The 20,174-nt window shown below is 43.5% G+C and overlaps 1 long non-coding RNA gene across 1 annotated transcript in view; it reads right to left on the bottom strand.

Annotated features, from left to right (window-relative positions):
- Positions 1–20,174, bottom strand: part of LOC137160427 (uncharacterized) — a 122,572-nt gene that overhangs the window by 68,508 nt on the left and 33,890 nt on the right. The gene's annotated exons all lie outside the window — the stretch shown is intronic.

The raw sequence follows: 20,174 nt of genomic DNA, 5'->3' as shown, positions 1-20,174 counted from the left end.
TAATCCAAGATGGCAGAGACTAAGCTAAAATGTCCCATTTCAACATTCCCCCACCAATCCTACTATTCCCAGATACCTAATACGGGATTTCACCAGCTTTGTCTTTCCACATTCTATTATCTGTGAAAAGCAGTATTATAAAGAGGGAAATGGGAGCCAGGTGCCTGGGTTCAAAATCCAGACTTTGCCATGTTTTATCCTGTTATCCTGAAAAATAAAGAACCTCACACTCCTGTATGCTAATGAAATAGTTAGCCCAGTGAGTATGCTGTGATTTTTCAGTCCTGAGCAAGCAGTGTATGAAAATCCCCAATTAATTGGTGTGTGATCCCCTTACAATTCTCACATTGTCCACTTACTATATTTGTAGAATGACCAGACTGAAGGAGAGGCCCAGGGACAGTGTGCAGTGGGATTGTTTTGAAGGGGGGGGGGGGGGGAGGAGGGAACTGTTACTACCATGTGCTGTCCTGTGATCATATATACATAGACATAGGACATAGAGATACACAGGCACGTACTAGCTGCATAATGGTGGCACTGTTTGTATATAACAATCACATCGGTCTCAAAATCTCTTTTTAAAAAACAAGACTTGCTTTATTTGCTTTGTGTTTATCTTCCTTTTTTAATCTGCGATCACTCACTGTCTCTTGGGATATTCTAACCTTTCATCTTCTCATGTGTCTGTTTTCTTAGGCTATGTCTACACTGTGCCACAGCGCAGACTACAGGGGTGTGAACTGCAGGGTGCACCACAGCTCTGCCTACTAACTGCCCAGGTGGACGCTGCTGACATGAACTCAAAGGTACTTAGTTCACATTGAAGTAGTCTCTTTCAAACAGGACTACATTTGCATGAACAAGTTACTTTTAAGTTTGCACCAGCAACATCCGCACACAGGACGTTAGTGCACAACCAGTCACACCCCTGTAATCCACACGGGCATAGCGAAGACAAGACATTTGTCCCTAACACGTTACCATTTTTAGGTCCACTTTTTAATCTGGGATCAAATCATTCTCCTTCTGTCTCTTACGGACACTTTAGGTAAAAGACTCCTAAGTCACTTAGCCCTGGTCTACACTACAAATTTACGTCAGTGTAATGTGTCGCTCAGGCATGCAGTTATACAGCCCTAACTCCTGGTGTAGACAGTGCTATGTCAATGGGAGGCTTTGTCCCATTGACACAGATACTGTCTCTTGGAGATGGAGCACCTACACCAACAGGAGAAACTCTCCTGTCAGCGTAGGCAGCGTCTTCACTAAGTGCTACAGCAGCACAGCTTCACCTTAAGTGTAGATAAGCCCTTAGGTGCTTTTGCAAACAAGTCCCATTTTCAGAAGCAACATAGGCACTTAGGAGCATGAACCCCATTTTCAAAAGGGATTTAGGCAATTAAGAGTCTGTTTTATTGAACAATCAATGGGGCTAATGCTTCTAAATCTCTAAGGGGATTTTGAAATTTTTACCCCTTTCTCACTCAGTCTCTCTTCCATTTATTATTTCTTCCATCTATTTTACCCTTCACTATTTTCTTTCTCTCTTCTCTTTCTTTACCTATGTTCCCTCCCTCTGCATGATCTCTTTCTCTCTTCTCAATCTCCTGATCTCTCTGGTTTATCCTCTAATCCCTACATTTTTCCTCCAACACCTCCTCTTCTTCTCCACCCTCTTCAGTCCCACTCACTCAATAACATTCGATTCCTGTACCTCCTTCTCCATTTACCTGCCCTCTCCCATTCACTCATTCCCTCCCCCAGTCACTTAGAATCTCCTGCTACCATACAATTTCCTCACTTATTCTATGGTCTTCTCCTCCCCTTGCTCTTTGCTCACCACTTCTGTGGCTTCCTCATCTTCCCCATTGACTCTGTGCCCTCCCCATCTTAGGGAAAGAATAGGCTGACATCTCCAGGTCTGCACAGTGTGGCTGATGGCCGGCTTCCCTCCAGTGGGTCTCGCACCTTCCTGCTTGTAGTGGGCCACGAAGTTGCCCGTCACCCCGTCTTCCCAGGGGAGGGGGTAGGGACCCAGGCCCACCCGCTCCTCCGGGTCCCAGCCCAGGGGCCCTATGAGAAGCAGCTATGTGCTGCTGGTACTGCTTTCCAGACGGCAGACTCTTCCCCTGGGCTAATTCTCCCCCTCCTTCAGTCTTTCTGGCCTCTTGAGCCGGTACCTCCCTCCTCACTGTTCGACCCCAGAGCTCTGCTCTCCAGTCCGCTGCGCTGCTCAGCACAGCACAGCACTCCTACTTCCTCCAGTTTGTGCCCTGTGGGTTTGGGGCGGAGCCCTTTTATGGAGCACCTGGCTGAACCTTAATCAGCCTCAGCTGCTCCTAATTGCCCCCAGTGGCTCTGAGTTAGTCAGCAGGGAACAAGGCCCGGAGCATTCTGGGGCTCACATACCTCCCATCCACCACTCTTCTACTGCCTTCTGCCTTCACCATATCACAACAGATAGAGTTTTGCACAGTTCCCTACTAACCCTCCTATTTGGGAAGCAGTGACAAGTTTAGCTCAAATGGTTAAAATGGCTAATACTCACTCCTCTCCTGAAGACTCATTCAGAATGGGTCTCACCATTGCTCCCCTCTCTCCTCTTTCTCCCCTGCCTCTCTACAGACCAAGTCTTAAGCCCTGTCTATTGCTTTCATGTGGGGTGCAGGAAAAGTAAACAAGTAAAAGGAAAGGCAGCCTCCAAATATTCTCTTCCTCCTTTCCTGATTGCCCTACTGATTGTCATCAAAGGCAGCTCTCTGGATACTTGAGGCTGCAACAGCACTAATATAATAGCACTACAGAAAGAAAAAATAACTTAGAGCCTCACTTTTAGAAAATGACAGTTTCTAAAATTAAAAAAAGAAAATCCTATTATAACCCCAAAAATCTTCAGACAAACTGCAAACATGTCACTACAGCTACAAACCTGGCCTTGAAACCAGAAACTTTATGAATTTTAAGATGGGATTTCAAACATCCATGAAAATAAATTTGAGCTTGAAGTATGAGGAAAAGGCCAGCGCAACAAAGTATTTTCTGACTGTCTCAGTTATGAGGTTATAACTCCATCAATATTTCACAACTTCTAAAAAATTCAGTGAAAATTTTAAAGAGGAATCAAAGCATTAGGCTAATTATACATTGCTTAAATATCACAGCAGAAGGGTAATGAGTGTGCACAAGACAGGTACAAGCACCCACTTCTAAAAGCTCACCAAGAAGAATGGTTTTCCTCTCCATTAGCATTAGAAACTAATTACATACACCCTGTTGTGGCTTATTTCCTCTACTCAGTTTGCACTGTAACATAATTAAACTCTTAACAACTTCGCAGCCAAAGAAATCAGAAAACACAGGAGCCTTATCTGGAGTCTCTGCTTCATCTATTGCACATGCCTAGATTATCATAACATGAATACCAGCTATAACATCACAAACCTCTCTAATGTTAAACCTCAAAGATAGCTATGAGCCATTACAATGTGAAAAATACACATACCATTTTTTCAGGATTTTTTATGTACATTGTATGAATATAGGGTATATTCAGAGGACCGCATGCCTCTCAAATAGCTCTTCACTTATTCCTCCTATAGCCTCTTATCTTAGCTCATTGCTTTTTGATATCTGATATTAAATCCCAACATAGAATCTAAAGCAAACAGGAGGCAAATACAATCAACTGATCTCCTGGAATGAAACAAACAAAAGCTCTGAAAATAAATAGAAGGTGGTTGCATTGGAAGGCTTAAAATTATAGTTTGTTACAGGTGAAGAGACAAAATATCCACCATTGCAAATAGGTAAAGATATAAATCTAAGAGCAGTTGGTCTTAATTTGATTAAACCTTGCAAGTATTACTTAGGAACCTGCTTTCTGAGATGGCAGGATCCTTTCAGAAAGTTTCATAATTGGTCTTGGTTTATTGTTGGACCTGGAAGCATGGTTCAGCTCTGAAAATGGACTAAAAAATGGCACTGAAAGGTTTGCCATTTATTGCCTCAATTATTTTCAGAGTTCACGTTTACAAGAAAAATGTATTTTGTTTTGGTTTTATAAACTGCCAGCCCTATATACATCAGGCTACAATCTGAAAGGAAACTTGGGTTCTGTCTGCTTTACCATAAGTCATAATGACCATGCCAAGAAAATTGAGCCCTGGATGATACCTGTACATCCACTGTCTTCATATTCTTCCATTACTTACAGCTATGCAACCCCAATGTCTTCCCATCTGCCTCTCTTTACAACACATGCTGTGGCTCTTCTACCCAAGACCATAGTACAGTAGCTTAAACTAGGAACTGAAGAAATGGGAAATAGCCTTCATACATTGGGGGTTTGGTTTTTTTTAATGTTTTTATTAGATGTAATTTAAATATACCTTAGGTCTATCAACTAAAAGTCTGCTTCCTAGAAGTAAAGTTCTGGCAAGTCACTTATTTGCTTTAATCCCACTGGTTGCACAAACAGAACAAAACTGTCTGGGGGTAATGCTTGTTTATCAGCCTGTCTCTAAACATAAACATTTGCCATGTCTGGGCAAAAGATTGCTTCTAAAAGACTCAGACTGCTAACACTTGCAAAAGTTCAGCTAAGTCAATTGAATGGCCGGCAAATGTAATATTGGGTTGGTTTTTCCAGGAATATAAATTTACATTAAACCAGGCTCTCAATTCAACTGCTGTGCTATTTTCAGAAACCCAATTTATCTTCACAGATAGCAGGTGCTCTCCTTGCTATCTTGCTAGGCCTGAGCGCCTGCTCTTTTGGTGAACTATCTGTTAGTCATGTCCTTATTACACTGCGGAGACCTGGCATTCTACAGATCAATAATCATTAAAGGGCAAGAAATGCTTTTTGCAAATTGTTATTACAGCAAAATAAGACAGCTGTGAAGTGGAAATACATAGAAGAAAGGGCAAATTATGACTCATCTTCCTTAAAGGCACAGAAACAAAATCTGAAATGCGTAATCTGGAAGATACGATTTAATGCATGCATAACATTTTGAAGATGAAAATAGACGCTAAGTATTATAGTGAACTGGATAGCACATAAGTTCCCAGAGTATGGTTTTAGGACTAGAGGTGGTGTGCTGTGCACTTGCTGGCAGTCTAGAGAGAGTTGACTGGTCACGTGGTGCTGGTTCCTCTTCCTTATTTACAACAGTTAAATTGCAACTAAAAATACATTAAATACTTTCCTAACGTTACTTTCCTAGATAGGCAATTGCTGCTGCTGCCACCACCACAGGGATGTTACACAATCTTAGTAGAAAAGGAAGGTAGCCTGCAGGACTGAAAATTTTAGGCGAACCAGTTCACAAGACATCCTCTGTATTAAAGTGTGATGAACAGTTCAAAAAAGTTTGAGAATCCCTGGATTTAGCCTATATATTTGTCACAGCACTCTGATGGATGGAATCAAAAGAAAAGGATCTCAGCCTTCTGGCTAAGTGCAGTTAGGAAAAGAGATCTGGTTACAGCGGATAAAAGTAGAATCTAACAAGACCCCTAGTCTGTGAACACTAAACAAAAGGCAGGCACACATCCTTCCATCAAGTGTGCAGCTTGAATTTCTGCAATCTCTCCCCACTACATCCAAGGTAGCTGGAAGGAGGTTGCTCTCAGCCAGGCCAGACTACCTAGCTGCTTCACCAGGGACAGGGCTGGGGAAGTCCATATGCAGGGGGGTGCCAGTGCATGTATCCTTTCCTTTTCTAGATGATTTCCCCCTGAAGGCTTGGGCTATGGACTGGCACTCCCACCTTCCTCTCGCACCCCCCGCTCCCCCCCACACACACTTTCCTTTTGCATGGACTTGGCCAGGAAGAGGAAGGTAACCTGGGAGGTCTTCCCTGGACTACCCCAAAACGGTGGCCTGCAAGAGGGGCCTCACCTGCCCCGCTGCTGCAGTGAGGCCACCCCTGTTTCTGAATACAAGTAGCTAAAAAAAATTTAAATATCAATGTCAATCAAAAGGATTGTTGACAATTTTAGAACTTTTCAGCAAAACAAAAATGCATCAAAGAAAAGCAAGTACTTCAAAATTTGACAGTTTTATCCTCAACTTCAGAAATGGGCCAAATTGGGGGGACGGGGTGCATATTAGTAGGAGAGTGTTCTAACAGTACTATTTCTGAACTTTGTACGTTAGATAGCGACAAAGAATATTGCAGCATAGAAGAATCAGAAGTGGAACATTCAGTATCAGATGAAGAACAAGTGGAAGAAAATGACTGGGCAATATGATATCGTGAACAGAAGAGAAACCACCCAGGAATAAGGTAAGCCCAGGGAGTAATATTCCACCAGGATCAAGTGATATTGTGCAAAATTGTATCTGATGGCCCAAAACAACCACAGCTAAGGTCTTGTCCTCAAATGAAATACAAGAATAAGTGAAGATGTTTCAAAAGAGTGGCTTGGGTTTATATTCATGGGTCAAATATAGCGAAATAATGAATACAGCTTACTGCTTCCCATGCAGATTTTTTTCAACATCCATTGATGCAGAAAAATCTGTATTGACTGGTTATGGTTTCAACAAACTGGGGCGGGGGGAAGCTGTGAAAAAGGATGCAGAATTCTGACAGCATGAAAATAGAAGAATCACAAGAACTGTCAATGTGCTTCATTCAAGGATATTCAGTCAAAAGGGGACAGTCTTTCAGTTCAGTCGCAAATGACTGATGCATATTTTGCTTTAGTGCAAGAGAACCACATATATATCGAAGTTGGGACAGATGTCCTTTGACTTCTGCAGTCCAGGAGATTGCTCAAAGAGGAAAAGATGAGAATGAAAGCAGCAACAACATGGGCAACTTCCTGAAGCTCCTGACTAACAGCCAAAAACAACATGGTAAAAGAAAACTGAATGTGGATCATGCAATGCAAGATACACCCATTTGTCAATACAAAATAAAATAATAGAATATTAGAGTTGGAAGGGACCTCAGGAGGTCATCTAGTCCAACCCCTTGCTCAAAGCAGGACTAACCTCAGGTATATCATCCCAGCCAGGGCTTTGTCAAGCCTCAGCTTAAAAACCTCTAAAGATGGAGATTCCACCACCTCCCTAGGTAACCCATTCCAGTGCTTCACCACTCTCCGAGTGAAAAACTTTTTCCTAATGTCCAACCTAGACCTCCCCAATTGCAACTTGAGATCGTTGCTCCTTGTTCTGTCATCTGCCACCACCGAGAACAGCCTAGCCCCATCCTCCCTGGAACCCCCTTTCAGGTAGTTAAAGGTTGCTATCAAATCCCCACTCATTCTTCTCTTTTGCAGACTAAACAAGCCCAGTTCCCTTAGCCTCTCCTCATAAATCCTGTGCTCCAGCCCCCTAATCATTTTTGTTGCCTTCCGCTGTACTCTCTCCAACTTGTCTACATCTTTTTTGTAGTGGAGGGCCCAAATCTGGACACAATACTCTAAATGCGACCTCACCAATGCCGAATAGAGGGGAATGATCACTTCCGCATCCGCCTGCAATGCCCCTCCTAATGCAGCCCATTATGCTTTTAGCCTTCTTGACAACCAGGGCACACTGCTGACTCATATCCAGCTTTTTATCCACTGTTACGCCCAGGTCCTTTTCTGCAGAACTGCTGCCTAGCTCGTCGGTCCCCAGTCTATAGCTGTGCACGGGATTCTTCCTTCCTAAGTGGAGGACTCTGCACTTTTCTTTGTTGAACCTCAGGAGATTTCTTTTGGCCCAATCCTCCAGTTTGTTCAGGTCCTTCTGTATCCTATCCCCACCTTGCAGGGTATCTACCACTCCCCCCAGCTTAGTGTCATCCGCAAACTTGCTGAGGGTGCAATCTACCCCATCCTCCAGATCATTAATGAAGATGTTGAACAAAACCGGCCCCAGGACCGACCCCTGGGGAACTCTGCTTGTGACCGGTTGCCAGCTAGACATGGAGCCATTGATCACTACTCGTTGAGCCCTATGCTCTAGCCAGTTCTCTATCCATTTTATAGTCCATTCATCCAACCCATACTTCTTTGACTTGCTGATAAGAATACTGTGAGAGACCGTATCAAAAGCTTTGCTAAAGTCAAGGTATATCATGTCCACTGTCTTCCCTACATCCACAGAGCCAGTCACCTCATCATAGAAAGCAATCAAGTTGGTCAGGCATGACTTTCCCTTGGTGAATTCATGTTGACTGTTCCTGATCACCTTCCTTTCTTCCAAGTGCCTTAAAATGGATTTCTTAAGGACCTGCTCCATGATTTTTCCGGGATTGAAGTGAGGCTGACCGGTCTGTAGTTCCCTGGATCCTCTCTCCTCCCTTTTTTGAAGATGGGCACTATATTTGCTTTTTCCAGTCTTCAGGGACCTCCCCCTGTTGCCACGAGCTTTCAAAGATAATAGCCAATGGCTCTGAAATCACCTCAGCCAATTCCCTCAGCACCCTCGGGTGCATTGCATCCGGCCACATGGACTTGTGTGTGTCCAATCCTTCTAAATAGTCTTGGACCTGTTCCTTCAGCACTGCAGGATGTTCGCCTCCTTCCCATTCTGTGCCACCCAGTACAGTAGTCTGGGAGCTGATCTTGTCTGTGAAGACAGAGGCAAAAAAGGCATTGAGTACCTCAGCTTTCTCCACTTCCTCTGTCACTAGATTGACTCCCTCATTCTCTAAGGGGCCCACACTTTCCCTAATCTTCCTCTTGTTGGCAACATACCTGTAGAAACCCTTCTTGTTCCCCTTCACATCCCTTGCTAGCTGCAACTCAAATTGTGCTTTGGCCTTCCTGATTTCATTCCTGCATGTTCGAGCAGTGTTTTTATAATCCTCCCTAGTCATCTGACCAAGCTTCCACTTCTTGTAAGCTTCTTTTTGTGTTTAAGTTCGCCAAAGACTTCTTTGTTAAGCCAAGCTGGACGCCTACCATATTTGCTATTTTTTCTGCACATCGGGATGGTTTGCTCCTGTGCCCTCAATAAGGTCTCTTTAAAATACAGCCAGCTCTCTTGGGTTCCTTTCCCCCTCATATTAGCCTCCCAGGGAATCCTGCCCATCAGTTCCCTGGGGGAGTCAAAGTCCGCTTTTCTGAAGGCCATGGTCCACATCCTGCTGGTCCATATCTTCCTTTTGTCAGGATCCTGAACTCAACCATCTCATGGTCACTGCTGCCTAGGTTGCCACCCACTTCTACTTCCCCTACCAAATCTTCCCTGTTTCTGAGCAGCAGGTCAAGAGAAGCACGGCCCCTAGTTGGTTGCTCCAGCACTTGCACCAGGAAATTGTCTGCGACACTCTCCAAAAACTTCCTGGATTGTTTGTGCTCTGCTGTATTGCTCTTCCAGCAGACGTCAGGGTGATTGAAGTCTCCCATGAGAATCAGGCCCTGTGAACTGGAAACTTTCCCTAGTTGAGGAAAGAAAGCCTCATCTACCTCATCCTCCTGATCTGGTGGTCTGTAACAGACACCCACCACGACATCACGCTTATTGTTCTTGCTTCTAAGCTTAACCCAGAGACACTCAACTGACTTATCTCCAGTTTCATACTGGAGCTCAGACCAGTCATAGTGCTCTCTTACATACAGTGCAACTCCTCCCCCCTTTCGCCCCTGCCTGTCCTTCCTGAACAGTTTATACCCATCCATGACAGTGCTCCAATCATGAGAGTTATTCCACCAAGTCTCAGTTATTGGTACAGATGAAGTCATCTCTATCCTGTGGGAGGAAGACAAACATAGCACATCCAGTGCAGGCGACAACAACAAATCACTCACTCTCCATATCTTTCCTCTGAGAGCCTCTTCAGATGCTGTATTTCCTGCTCAGCACCGTCAGAGCCAAAAACCCGCTGTGGGCTCTCTCCTCAGGTGAACTCCCAGGCAAACTCCCTCCTTCTGTTAGCCGCCGGTTGGTTTGCCGCTCAGCTGGTTCGCAGCTGGCTGCTTTTTACAAGGCTGGGGCAGTTGCCCCGCCCCTGCAATTACCCCCTCAAAGCCCCGCCCCTGCAATTAACCCCTCAAAGCCCATCTGGATCAAAGTACTCCCAATCAATCAATCAATCAGACACACCCTCAACTGCCAAACGGTCCCTGTAACTGCACCAGTCACAAGCACACACACACACACACAGTCAGCTGTAACTTGCACCAGTCACACAACTGGTCTCTCAGATACTTCCCCCTCTAGCACAGCACACACAACACAGCTCCCCTCACGTAGCACTCACCTGGGATCAGTCACATTAAGTGGGAATTGGTACTGGAATACATAAGTCAAGAATTGCAAGAAGCTAATTTTTCTCTCTAATGGCTTACAAAACTAAAGACATTTGCAGAGTAGAAGTGTCAGTTGTGTTGAGATATTATTTGCACGGCACTGAATACAAAAGATTTCTTGGTTTCCATACTGCTGAGTCACTTGATGCAAAGTCTCTCCTTCAATATGTGAAGAACACATGGTCACAGTATGGTACTGACATACAGAACTATATTGCCCAGACCTATTACAGTGCCAATGTTATGAGTGGTAATCTTAATGGTGTGCAAGTGCAACCCGTGCATGCCCTCTGCTACCATATGTAACCCATGCCTGCTCAGTGTGGGGCTCTGTCCCGCTCAAGTGGCACCTAGCCCTGCTAGAGATTGATGAGTCTGCTACAACTTTAGCTAAGAGGCATGTGGCTTTTGGCTCATCCAGTAGAGGCTCATCCACTGAGCTTCAGAAGACCCCAGGTTCAATCCCGCCTATTGACAGTCAGGATCTGTTGATATTACACAAGCTCTCTTACGGGAAGAAATAACTCAAGTATTGTACATTCATTGTTTCAGTCACAGCTTCAAATTTAATTATTATTGATGTATGCAAAGGAAAGAAACATGCACTGAATTTTCTCACTATCTTGCAGAAACTGTACACTTTTCTCTCTGGATCAGTTGTACACACTAAATTCATAATCATTCAAAAGAAAGTACAACCCAAAAATAATATCTTGAAATTGAAGAAGCTCTGACATTCAATGGCCATGCCAAGTTTCTGCTTGTAATGCTGTGAAAAAGACAATTTCAATATTCTTGTGATACTTGTGGTACTATCTCAAGATACGTTAGGAGCTGACAAGGCAGTGAATGCATGAGATCTTACCTGAGTATTAGACTGGCTTTATTGTCCTTGTTTGCATGTTCACAAAAGGTCTCCACCTGCTTAAAGTTCTTTTTGACAATGCGCAAGCAGTTGAGGGTAACTTGTCTCAGGCATGCTTATCTGTGGGTGCCCTACTCAATGAATTTCTGAACAGGAGCGATTCAGAAGAGGCGTTTGATAAAATAAGGTGGAAAGCCATTATCATGGCTTCAAATCACTTCTGAAATTAACTAAAGTCTGTTGAACACACAGTCCTGTATGAAAGCTGCCTAAAAAACTTCAAGAACACATTTTGACTGAAGAAGTGTCAAGTGAAGAACAGCCCCTTTGAGATAAAGGAGTACTTTTTGCCAGTACTTGATCAAATAATTGGAGAACTTCAGAGAAGATTTTTTTGAAAATAAATCTGTTCTTGTTGGTGTCAATTGCCTTAACCCAAAGTATGAGAACTTTGACTTTCTAAAATTAAAACCGCTTGCAGTACACTATGGATCCAATATAGACAGTGTGGAGACTGAGGTAAAACTCTTGCCAAAAGTAATTGAATGGTATGAGGAAGAGTAGAAATCCAAGATTGATAGTTTGCTGAAGCTGCTAATTTTTTTTTTTTTTTGGATAAATACAAGCTTGCCTCCCACAAACTGCATAGATTGTGTGTGACTGGTGTGTGCATTCCTCTATGAAGCTCTGTCAACTGTGAAATAAAATTCTCATGACTTTGATGGGTAAAAGATTACCCGAGGAACTGTATGACAAGTGACCAGTTAAAGGACTTGGCTCTCATGGTTATTGGAAAAAAGTTGTCAAAGTCTTGATCTGAGGCAAGTTGTCAACAGATTTGCTGCCACTCACAATAGCAGGTGTAGCCAGCTTCAATAAGATAAATAAATTGTTACTAGCATTATTTATCCCCATTCTATAAAGTAGGTGTAGCAAAATCCTTGCAGTCCTAATAATGATTTTCACTTTTCCCTTCCTTCCCTAACGCCCCCCCCCCCCCCCAATTAATTATTCTAGCATCATCCCAATGCACAGGGGTTACAGGAATCTCTGGAGTTCTGGTATGTACATTCTAGTTCAAAGAATGTCATGTGAGGTCTCAAATTAAAGCCAGCATTGCACTGGCCATTAATATGGTTGTGTGGTGCACATACAGATGTTGTATATGCAACCATTTGTTTTTAATATCCTAACTAGCACTTGAATCTTTGTTCTTTGATAATTAACTTTTTCTTGTTTCACTATCAATATATTTAAGTGCTCTGGGAACAGCAGGTCTGGTAATTCTGCAAGTGTTCAGTGGATAAGGGGCTGGGCCCTGCAAGGAATGCTCTGAGTATCTGGGGGGTTGGTGTGTGCCTATCACTACCTGTACAGTGAGAGAGAGGCTGCAGAAGCCTGGAAGGCAGGGCTTCTACTGCCAGATGCTGTTGGTTTCAGGAGCTGATCCACAGCAGGCACAGCTGAGACAGCTTCACGCCAAGAGCAGATGATGGTGAGGTGCAGCACGACCCTGGGTACTCCTGGGGAGCATCACATCCTCTTAACAGCCACATTAAACACATGGCTTGACAAGTATACTGTGCAACAGTGATCCTATCAGTGGTGAAATGGAGTCTGACAGTGATCTAAGAGTACTAGCAGGATAGCTTCTGGGCATTTATAGACCTAGAAAAGGCACACAAAAAAAGATGTTCACATCAGTTGCTGAGGAAACATGGCATGTTTGAACATGAGGTACTATCCAGACTATGGAGTGTTTGGAAGAGTGTGGAACAGTATCTCAGGGATAGTGTATGACGAGCATATGCCACCGAGACTAAAAGCCCAGCTGTACAGAACAACAGTGCATCCCACAACGCTATATAGTGCAGAAGCATGGACAGTAGAGACAGCAGGTTCAACACCTACACGCCATAAGAGGAGTTTCATTCAGAAATCTCTCTCTTCATGTAAGTATTAGGATGGAAGTCAAAGTCCGTAATGTGGCTGACAAAATCCAGGAAGCACAACTTTACTGATTTGGATACATGCAAAAGATGAATGAAGGGGACCTGGTGAAGATAGCATGGCAGGAGAGGGTGGTAAGAGAGACCGCGAGGAAAGCCAGGAAACAATGGATGGAGTGCAACAAAGATGGGGGGGTGAACATTAGTGCTACTTCAGACAGATGAAGATGGTAGATGCTTGCATAAATGGCCTGACCCCAGTTGATGAAGATGTAAGAAATCTCCTTCACCTAGGTTAGGGGGAACAGATGTCCCAATATTATCAGGACTATCCCGATACTAGAGCTTTGTCTTATATATGCAACTATACCCCCCAGTCCCTTGAAAAAAAAAAAAGAAAAGCGAGAGAGAGAGAGTTGAGGTTTAAATAAACCTATATATCTGTATTCTTGGGGTCTTTACCCTCTAGTTTGAGCCTTTAGCATGAATTTGGGTCACATTTTCAAGCTCTTCTCTGTAACCATGAAGGCTAGAAGTTTCTTTTTTTAAAACATGGAAGCTAGATTCTCACATCACGTGATTTCAGGAGTTGGAGCTTCAATGAAAATACCAAATATTGCAAGACTTGTGATAAAACCGTAAGAGCTGGCAACACTAATACGAGGGTCTCAGACTTGGTAAAAATAGATGATTTGTTAGCTTGCTGAGTTATTTCACAAAGAATGCTTTGGCAAGGTCTCCAGATTTCACTAAATAGGGCCCTATAGAATCTGAACAGCCCCCTCCCCCCACACACACACCTCAGAATTCCTCCCTTGCCCCGGCTATGTGATCTGGAGGAGAGGACAGGATGGCTAATAAACACCAAAAATTGTGAAGCTGAAAGCCTAAAAGCTGTGGAGGCCCCAGCTGAGCCAGGAGCCTTGGAAGCCAGGGATGCCAGCTCCATGGCAGGGAGCCTAGAATCCCTGAGAGTGAGCCCCATCTCAAACTAGAGTTCTCAAGGCTCTCAAGGCAGAGCAGAGAGCTGAGCTCCGGTCAGAGCTGGGGCTCCCAGGGGTCCCAGCAGCCCACCAACGGAGCCAGCAGCAAGTCAGGCAGGTTTCTGTTGGAACCTTGCCTGCAGCTCCTCAAACCAGATATATTTCCACAAAACATTTCAGGTTTGACAAATCTGCGTTTTCCAATAAAACAGGTTTGTCAGAGAATTCCTGACTGGCTCTACTCTTGAGTAAACCATGCGGCCAGTAGGAGGGGAAAAAATATCTGGTGGAGCAGGCACACTGCATTGGTATCTTGTATTCCATGATATTGGTCTCAATTTCCCCATGGATCAACAATCTGTGTGGGATTTCCAGGAGTAGGATACAACTCCTTCCCCCCTCCATGCAGCTGCAAGCTCTTCTGCCTTCCAGAAAAAAATTCAGTTGGCTTCTCTGCCCAGGTGATATATTGAGGTTTTTATATATTTTTTATTCTCCTGTGGGTTTTCCATTGGAGGGGAACATTTAACCATTGTGTGTGGAGATTTAGAATAGAAGAAGCCATGAGTTTTAACACAAGAATTCTGGAGATCAGAATGAAAAATCATTGCATGCTCCAATCTCCTCCAAGGTTTACCCCTGGAGGCCTAGAACGTGAATGTTAGTGAAACTGACTTGCACTAAAACACACCAAATTATGGCAAGCCAAGTGCAACAGAAATTCTATGCAGATGGGGTCAGATTCATGCCAGACAAACCTTTTATAGTTTTACTATCCAGCAGAACCACTAAGCTTTGGGTCCAAGACAAGCTTCCAAGATATCCAACTAAAGTAATTTACTAACTGGAGAGATGTACCTTTCTACTGCCAATGTAGGTCTCAAATTTGCTTATTCCCTTCACGTAGCACAAGTTTTAAAAATAACAGAGAAAGATCAAAAGGAAAAGAAACTAGAAGGTGAAGTATGAAATAATGCTGGTAACAGACAAGCTGCAATTCATGGTCAAAGGTATTTATCTGGCCCCAACCTGTACAAAAAACAAACAGGCAAAAAGTAAAAAAGTAAAAGTTTTCTGAAAGGGGAACTTTCTTACTTGCCCTCATGTCACACAATCCTTTAAAGCGTGGTTATACTTAGGCAGGAGAAAAAAAACTCATAGTGGGGCTCAATATTTATTTTATTCAACTTAAAGTGTCATAGAAGAAGCCTATTCCAGATTCTAGGCACCTTGCCATCTACCCAATATGCACTTCATAATAAACCAACCTAGCAGCAACTCTCACCGCGCTCAAATCAGCAAGAAAAGAATTACAAAATGAGATCTCCAAAACTTCAGACCCCCAAAAGAAACCTAGCCCTGCCCTAGCTACTTCAGCCTTCCCCATATTCCTGTTCAAAACTCTGAGCTTTGCAGTATACCCTGAATGTATTTGGCATTCAGGATATTTCAGACTGGCATGGAAAGTGAATTCCAAAATCATGGGGCCCTCAAGGAGAAAACCCTCCCAGCTTATACAAGCTCCAATTTGAAAAAACAGAGAAAGCTTGCCGATGAACACAACTGCAGTAGTAAGGTGGCCACTTAGGGCCAAAAGGTGGCCAGTGTTGATCATTGAACATTAACTTCCACAGCAACTTCCACACAGCTTTCAGGTTAAGAGATGGTACTCTAGCTGTCAGCAGTACAATAAAAAAAAAAAAAAAAAAAAAAAATCAACCTGAGATCCGAAAATCAAGCTTGCATTTCTTTCCCCAACAGTAATAGTGAATCTGCAATCAGAACATAGCTGCTAGTCCTGTCGCTGATGCATGATGTGGCATGAGACAGCTCACTCTGCCATAGCAACGTTGGCTCTGCAGGGAACAAACCTACATTGCCAGTCACATGTCATGGATTCGATAATTGTGGGCGACCATGGCCTTTGGAACCCGGAAGATCTCCACACAGTTTTGTCTGCCACGGTAAATCTAATGTAATGCACAGGTTTAGATTTTCAAAGTTGGCTCTGGCGTTTAGCCACACAACTCCCATTCATTTCAATGAGAATCACGTGTCTAAATCCCCTAGTTAGCTTTAAAAAGGCACTGCAGCTGAGTTTTTATTTTCCCTTTATTAAAAATCATCCCATACTTTTAGTGTGTATCACAGTGCTATACAAATTAGACACTACAGGCTTGCCAGTGAGCAAGGCACGGCCTAGCATCTGAAGAGGTGTGGTGATGCACCACGACAGTAGGCACTCCAGGTACCATGCTACATGGAGCACTAGAGAATGCCAGTAGAGCAGGGCTGCTGCAACACGCCAAGGTGAAGTGGTCCTCTCTCTTCCACACTAACCACCTGACCCAAACGCTCCTCTCCCTTTAGGAGAAGTTACTATCAGCAGCACTAGCCATACAGAATCTTTGCACTCCCTAAGCACAAGGATTGCCATTGTGCTGATCCACTGCACTGAGGACAGAAAGGCAGTGGGTCCTCGAACCATGGTGCCCCCTTTTGCACACCTGTGGGCATAGTCTGGCCCCAAAACACAGTGCTTGACACAGCATCAAGTCAGAGGCAGTAAGAAAACAGTTGTTTTAAATCTTATGTTAAAGAGAGTGTGATCCAGGAGGCAGGTCAGTGGGCTAGGATGTAAGAGACATGGATTCTTTTTCCTGGATCTACCAGTGAACTGGTGTGTGCAACTGGTGAGAAAACAGGATTTCCAGCCCATGAGAAATCCTGACATTTCAAGAAGTTGTCCGTGTTCCAATTAGGAATAAAAAGTCAAAAAAAAAAATTCTCACAGAACAGGAATTCCAACACGTTTTGATTTGGAAACATCAAAACGTTTCATTTCAATCATGTCAAAACATAATAATAATAATAATAATAGTAAAAGTCAAAACAAAGCCAAAACAGAAAGGATAGCCAACACAATGCATTTCAATACATTTCCTTTGAAAGCAGTGTCGAAATCAATGCATTCCTGTGAAATGTGCCGGTTAGTCTAAACGGCTACACTTTTTTCATGGCAAACTGCTCAGTCAGAACTTTTTCTACGTGCTCTGCGAATGCATGACCTTCAGCAAGTCACTTTGGGCATGTCTACACTGCAAAGGAAAACCTGCAGCACCGAGTCTCAGAGCCTGGGTCAACTGACTTAGGCTCACAGGGCTTGGGCTGTGGGGCTAAAAATAGCACTAGATATTCAGGCTTGGGCTGGAGTCTGGGCTCCAGGAGCCTCCCTGTTCACCAGGTTTCAGAGCTCAGGCTCCATCACAAGCCAAATGACTACACTGTTATTTTTAGCCCCACCTCAGGCTCTGAGGATACATCTACACAGGGAGACAAGACCCACAGCATGGCTGTGTCTGCCCAGGGTCAGCTGGCTCAAGCTTAAAAAAAAATTACTGTGTAGACATTCAGGTTTTCGCTGGAGACTGAGCTCTGGGACCCTCCACTGTTTCAGGGTCCCAGAGCTTGCGCTCCAGCCCAAGCCTGAATGTCAGTGAAGTGATTTTTAAGTCCTAGAGTCCAGTCCTCTTGATCTGGGCCAGCCATGGGTTTCTTAAACCCTTTGTAGACTGATACCCTGAGACTTGGTGCCATGGGGTTTTCTTTGCAGAATAGACATGCCCAAAGTGACTTCGCCTCTCTCTCTCCTCTCAACCTTTACACTGCAAGCACTTTGGGGCAGGCACTTACTGTGTGTGTTTGTACAGTGCCTAGCACAATGGGACCCTGATCTGAGCTGTGGATTCTAGGGGCTACAGTAATACTAATGTTAATTTTAAAATATTCTGTATTGATCCAAGAAACTTTTCAATCAGACATTGTTCAACTGATGAGTAATACACAAAACAATAAATGGCTGCCTGGCCTGATAAGTGGACATGTTACTGCGACTGTACAGGTGCAAAACATTACACACAGACATATGCTGCTACACATGAGAATAATTATGTCTCTGTAGCCGCAGAGCGCATACAGGAAGTGAGGACAGCAGAATTTGCATAATCCCGAAACATCGTTCAGGACAGCAGCTGGGAAAAAAGAAGGGGGATTGGCTTTAGATTTGAACAGGGTCTTTTTTGGATATGACAGCTGGTTGGCAGAAAATTTTCTGAGTGATTTAGCTGTGAAGCATTTTAAGAATTTGTGACAAAAGCAGCTGTCTGTGAATGTGGGTTTGCCCATCCCAGCTTCTCTCTGGCTTTATGCCTAAGAGCTGAGGGGTCAGAATTGTCAGAGGAGGCGATGATTTCATTCATTTGCCTCTACAGCCAGTGTTCTGTGTAAATTGACATACACACAACATTTTTGGTGTGCTATTAGTGCTGACTCAAAGCCGCACTGAATTCAATGGCAGACCCATCGAGAATTGCTAAAATCTGGCAAACTATGTAGGCAATGTTTCTGAGAAGGTATCACCATTGTTCTCTCTCCTCTGACTGCCTGATGAAAATGGGATCCTTTTAATTATTTCTATTGCAGTAGTGTCTAACGGCCTCAATCTCAGATGATTGCTCTAACACAACAACTCCTCCTAGCTCTGACACAGTAAATCTCAGCTCCTCATCCAGTAAATCAACAGCTGCTAGCTCTGATACAGTAAATCTCAGTGATTTACAAAGACGGTCAGTATCATTATTCCCCAACATCAGATGGGGAAACTGAAGCAGATAGAGGTGACAACTTCCCAAGGTCACCCAGCAGGCTAGTAGCTGAACTAGAAATAGAATCCAGGTCTTCTAAGGCCCACTCCAGTGCTCTATTCACTAGGCCACTTTGCGCTAACATTGTGGATACCCAGTTATAGTTACGAAATAGTTACATAGCACACCCCACACTAATTCACATGGCTGCCACTCACACTTTCCAGTAACAATTTAACAGCAGTGTAATAGCAGGTAGTGGTTCCCACAACACTAACAATGTAATAGCAGATACATATTTTTACCACAGTGCATATACTAATATGCTACAAAACACTAACTCGGTCCTAGATTCCTTACTACCATTATTACCTTACTCAACATGACTGAGGGGCTGAATTGGGCCCTTGAATAATTAAGATTTCATTATATTTGCTAAATTAATGAATAAAGTACATCTCATGATTTATTTTCCTTGCTTCTTTTGTGGTCTATACATTAATATTTGTACATGGCACCAACAATAAGTTAATTGCTTTACGGACACCCCACACAAAATTCTCCTGCAGGCATGGGTAAGGAAAACAGGGGCTGTATGGCTAATATTTCTCCTGCAGAGAGAAGAGGTAGAAATTTGACTCTGCCCCCAGGGCACCAACCAGCAATCCTGGTCAGGGCCTGTGGCAGATTATTTCCTTCACAGGAGCAAAGGGGAAACAGGGAAGTGCCTATCTGCTCCTAGGCTGCCCCTGGGGCTACATTTAAAGAGACAGTATAGCCCATAATTTGCCTCTCATCCATTGGAGTGATTTGGAAAGATTCCATCATTGGCCTAAAAAATTACAACTTCCACAGATACCCAGGCAATCTCAAAGGAATATTGCATGGTCCTTTTGAAAGGAGCATGAAGTTAAACAGTTATTCTTTTGGCAGACTTGGCACAATCTGGGAAACCCCCATGGAATGCTGAATGAGTTATTTTTAAGAAATGATATAAAACTTTCATAAGCTTCAGTTTAAAAAAGAGAGGGGAGGGAGGGAGGACAGCAACTCCCGTTTTGTTTTAAAAAAAAAATATCATGGGCCTGATTTGGTTACACCAGCATATACTAGCTGAAACTTTGCCTCAATGTACAATTTGGTAACAAGCAAAATTATAAAAAAAGAAGCTTTTTCTCCTAATCACACGCTTCTCTGGTGGCTCTGTTGGCCTAGAACCTCTTGCTAGCCTAGGACAGAGATCAACTGTTCAGTGAGATCTACAGTTTATCTTCCGCTGTCAACAGGGGGTTTGCGAAGCTGCCAATCCTGAGAAGTTTACTTAAAGCCCTATAGGCCAGTCTAACCCTCTACTCTACCTCCTTCCATGTGAACATCAATAAAGAGAAGGCTGAGGGGAGATATGATTGCTCTCTATAAATACATCAGAGACATAAATACCAGGGAGGGAGAGGAATTATTTAAGTTCAGC

This window comes from Emydura macquarii, unplaced genomic scaffold (genome assembly GCF_026122565.2).
Source record: "Emydura macquarii macquarii isolate MOO-44397 ecotype Brisbane River unplaced genomic scaffold, CSIRO-AGI_Emac_v2 contig_2205, whole genome shotgun sequence".
Lineage (NCBI taxonomy): Eukaryota > Metazoa > Chordata > Testudines > Chelidae > Emydura > Emydura macquarii.
Note: the sequence above shows the minus strand (reverse complement) of the source record. Positions and strands in the feature narration are given on the sequence as shown.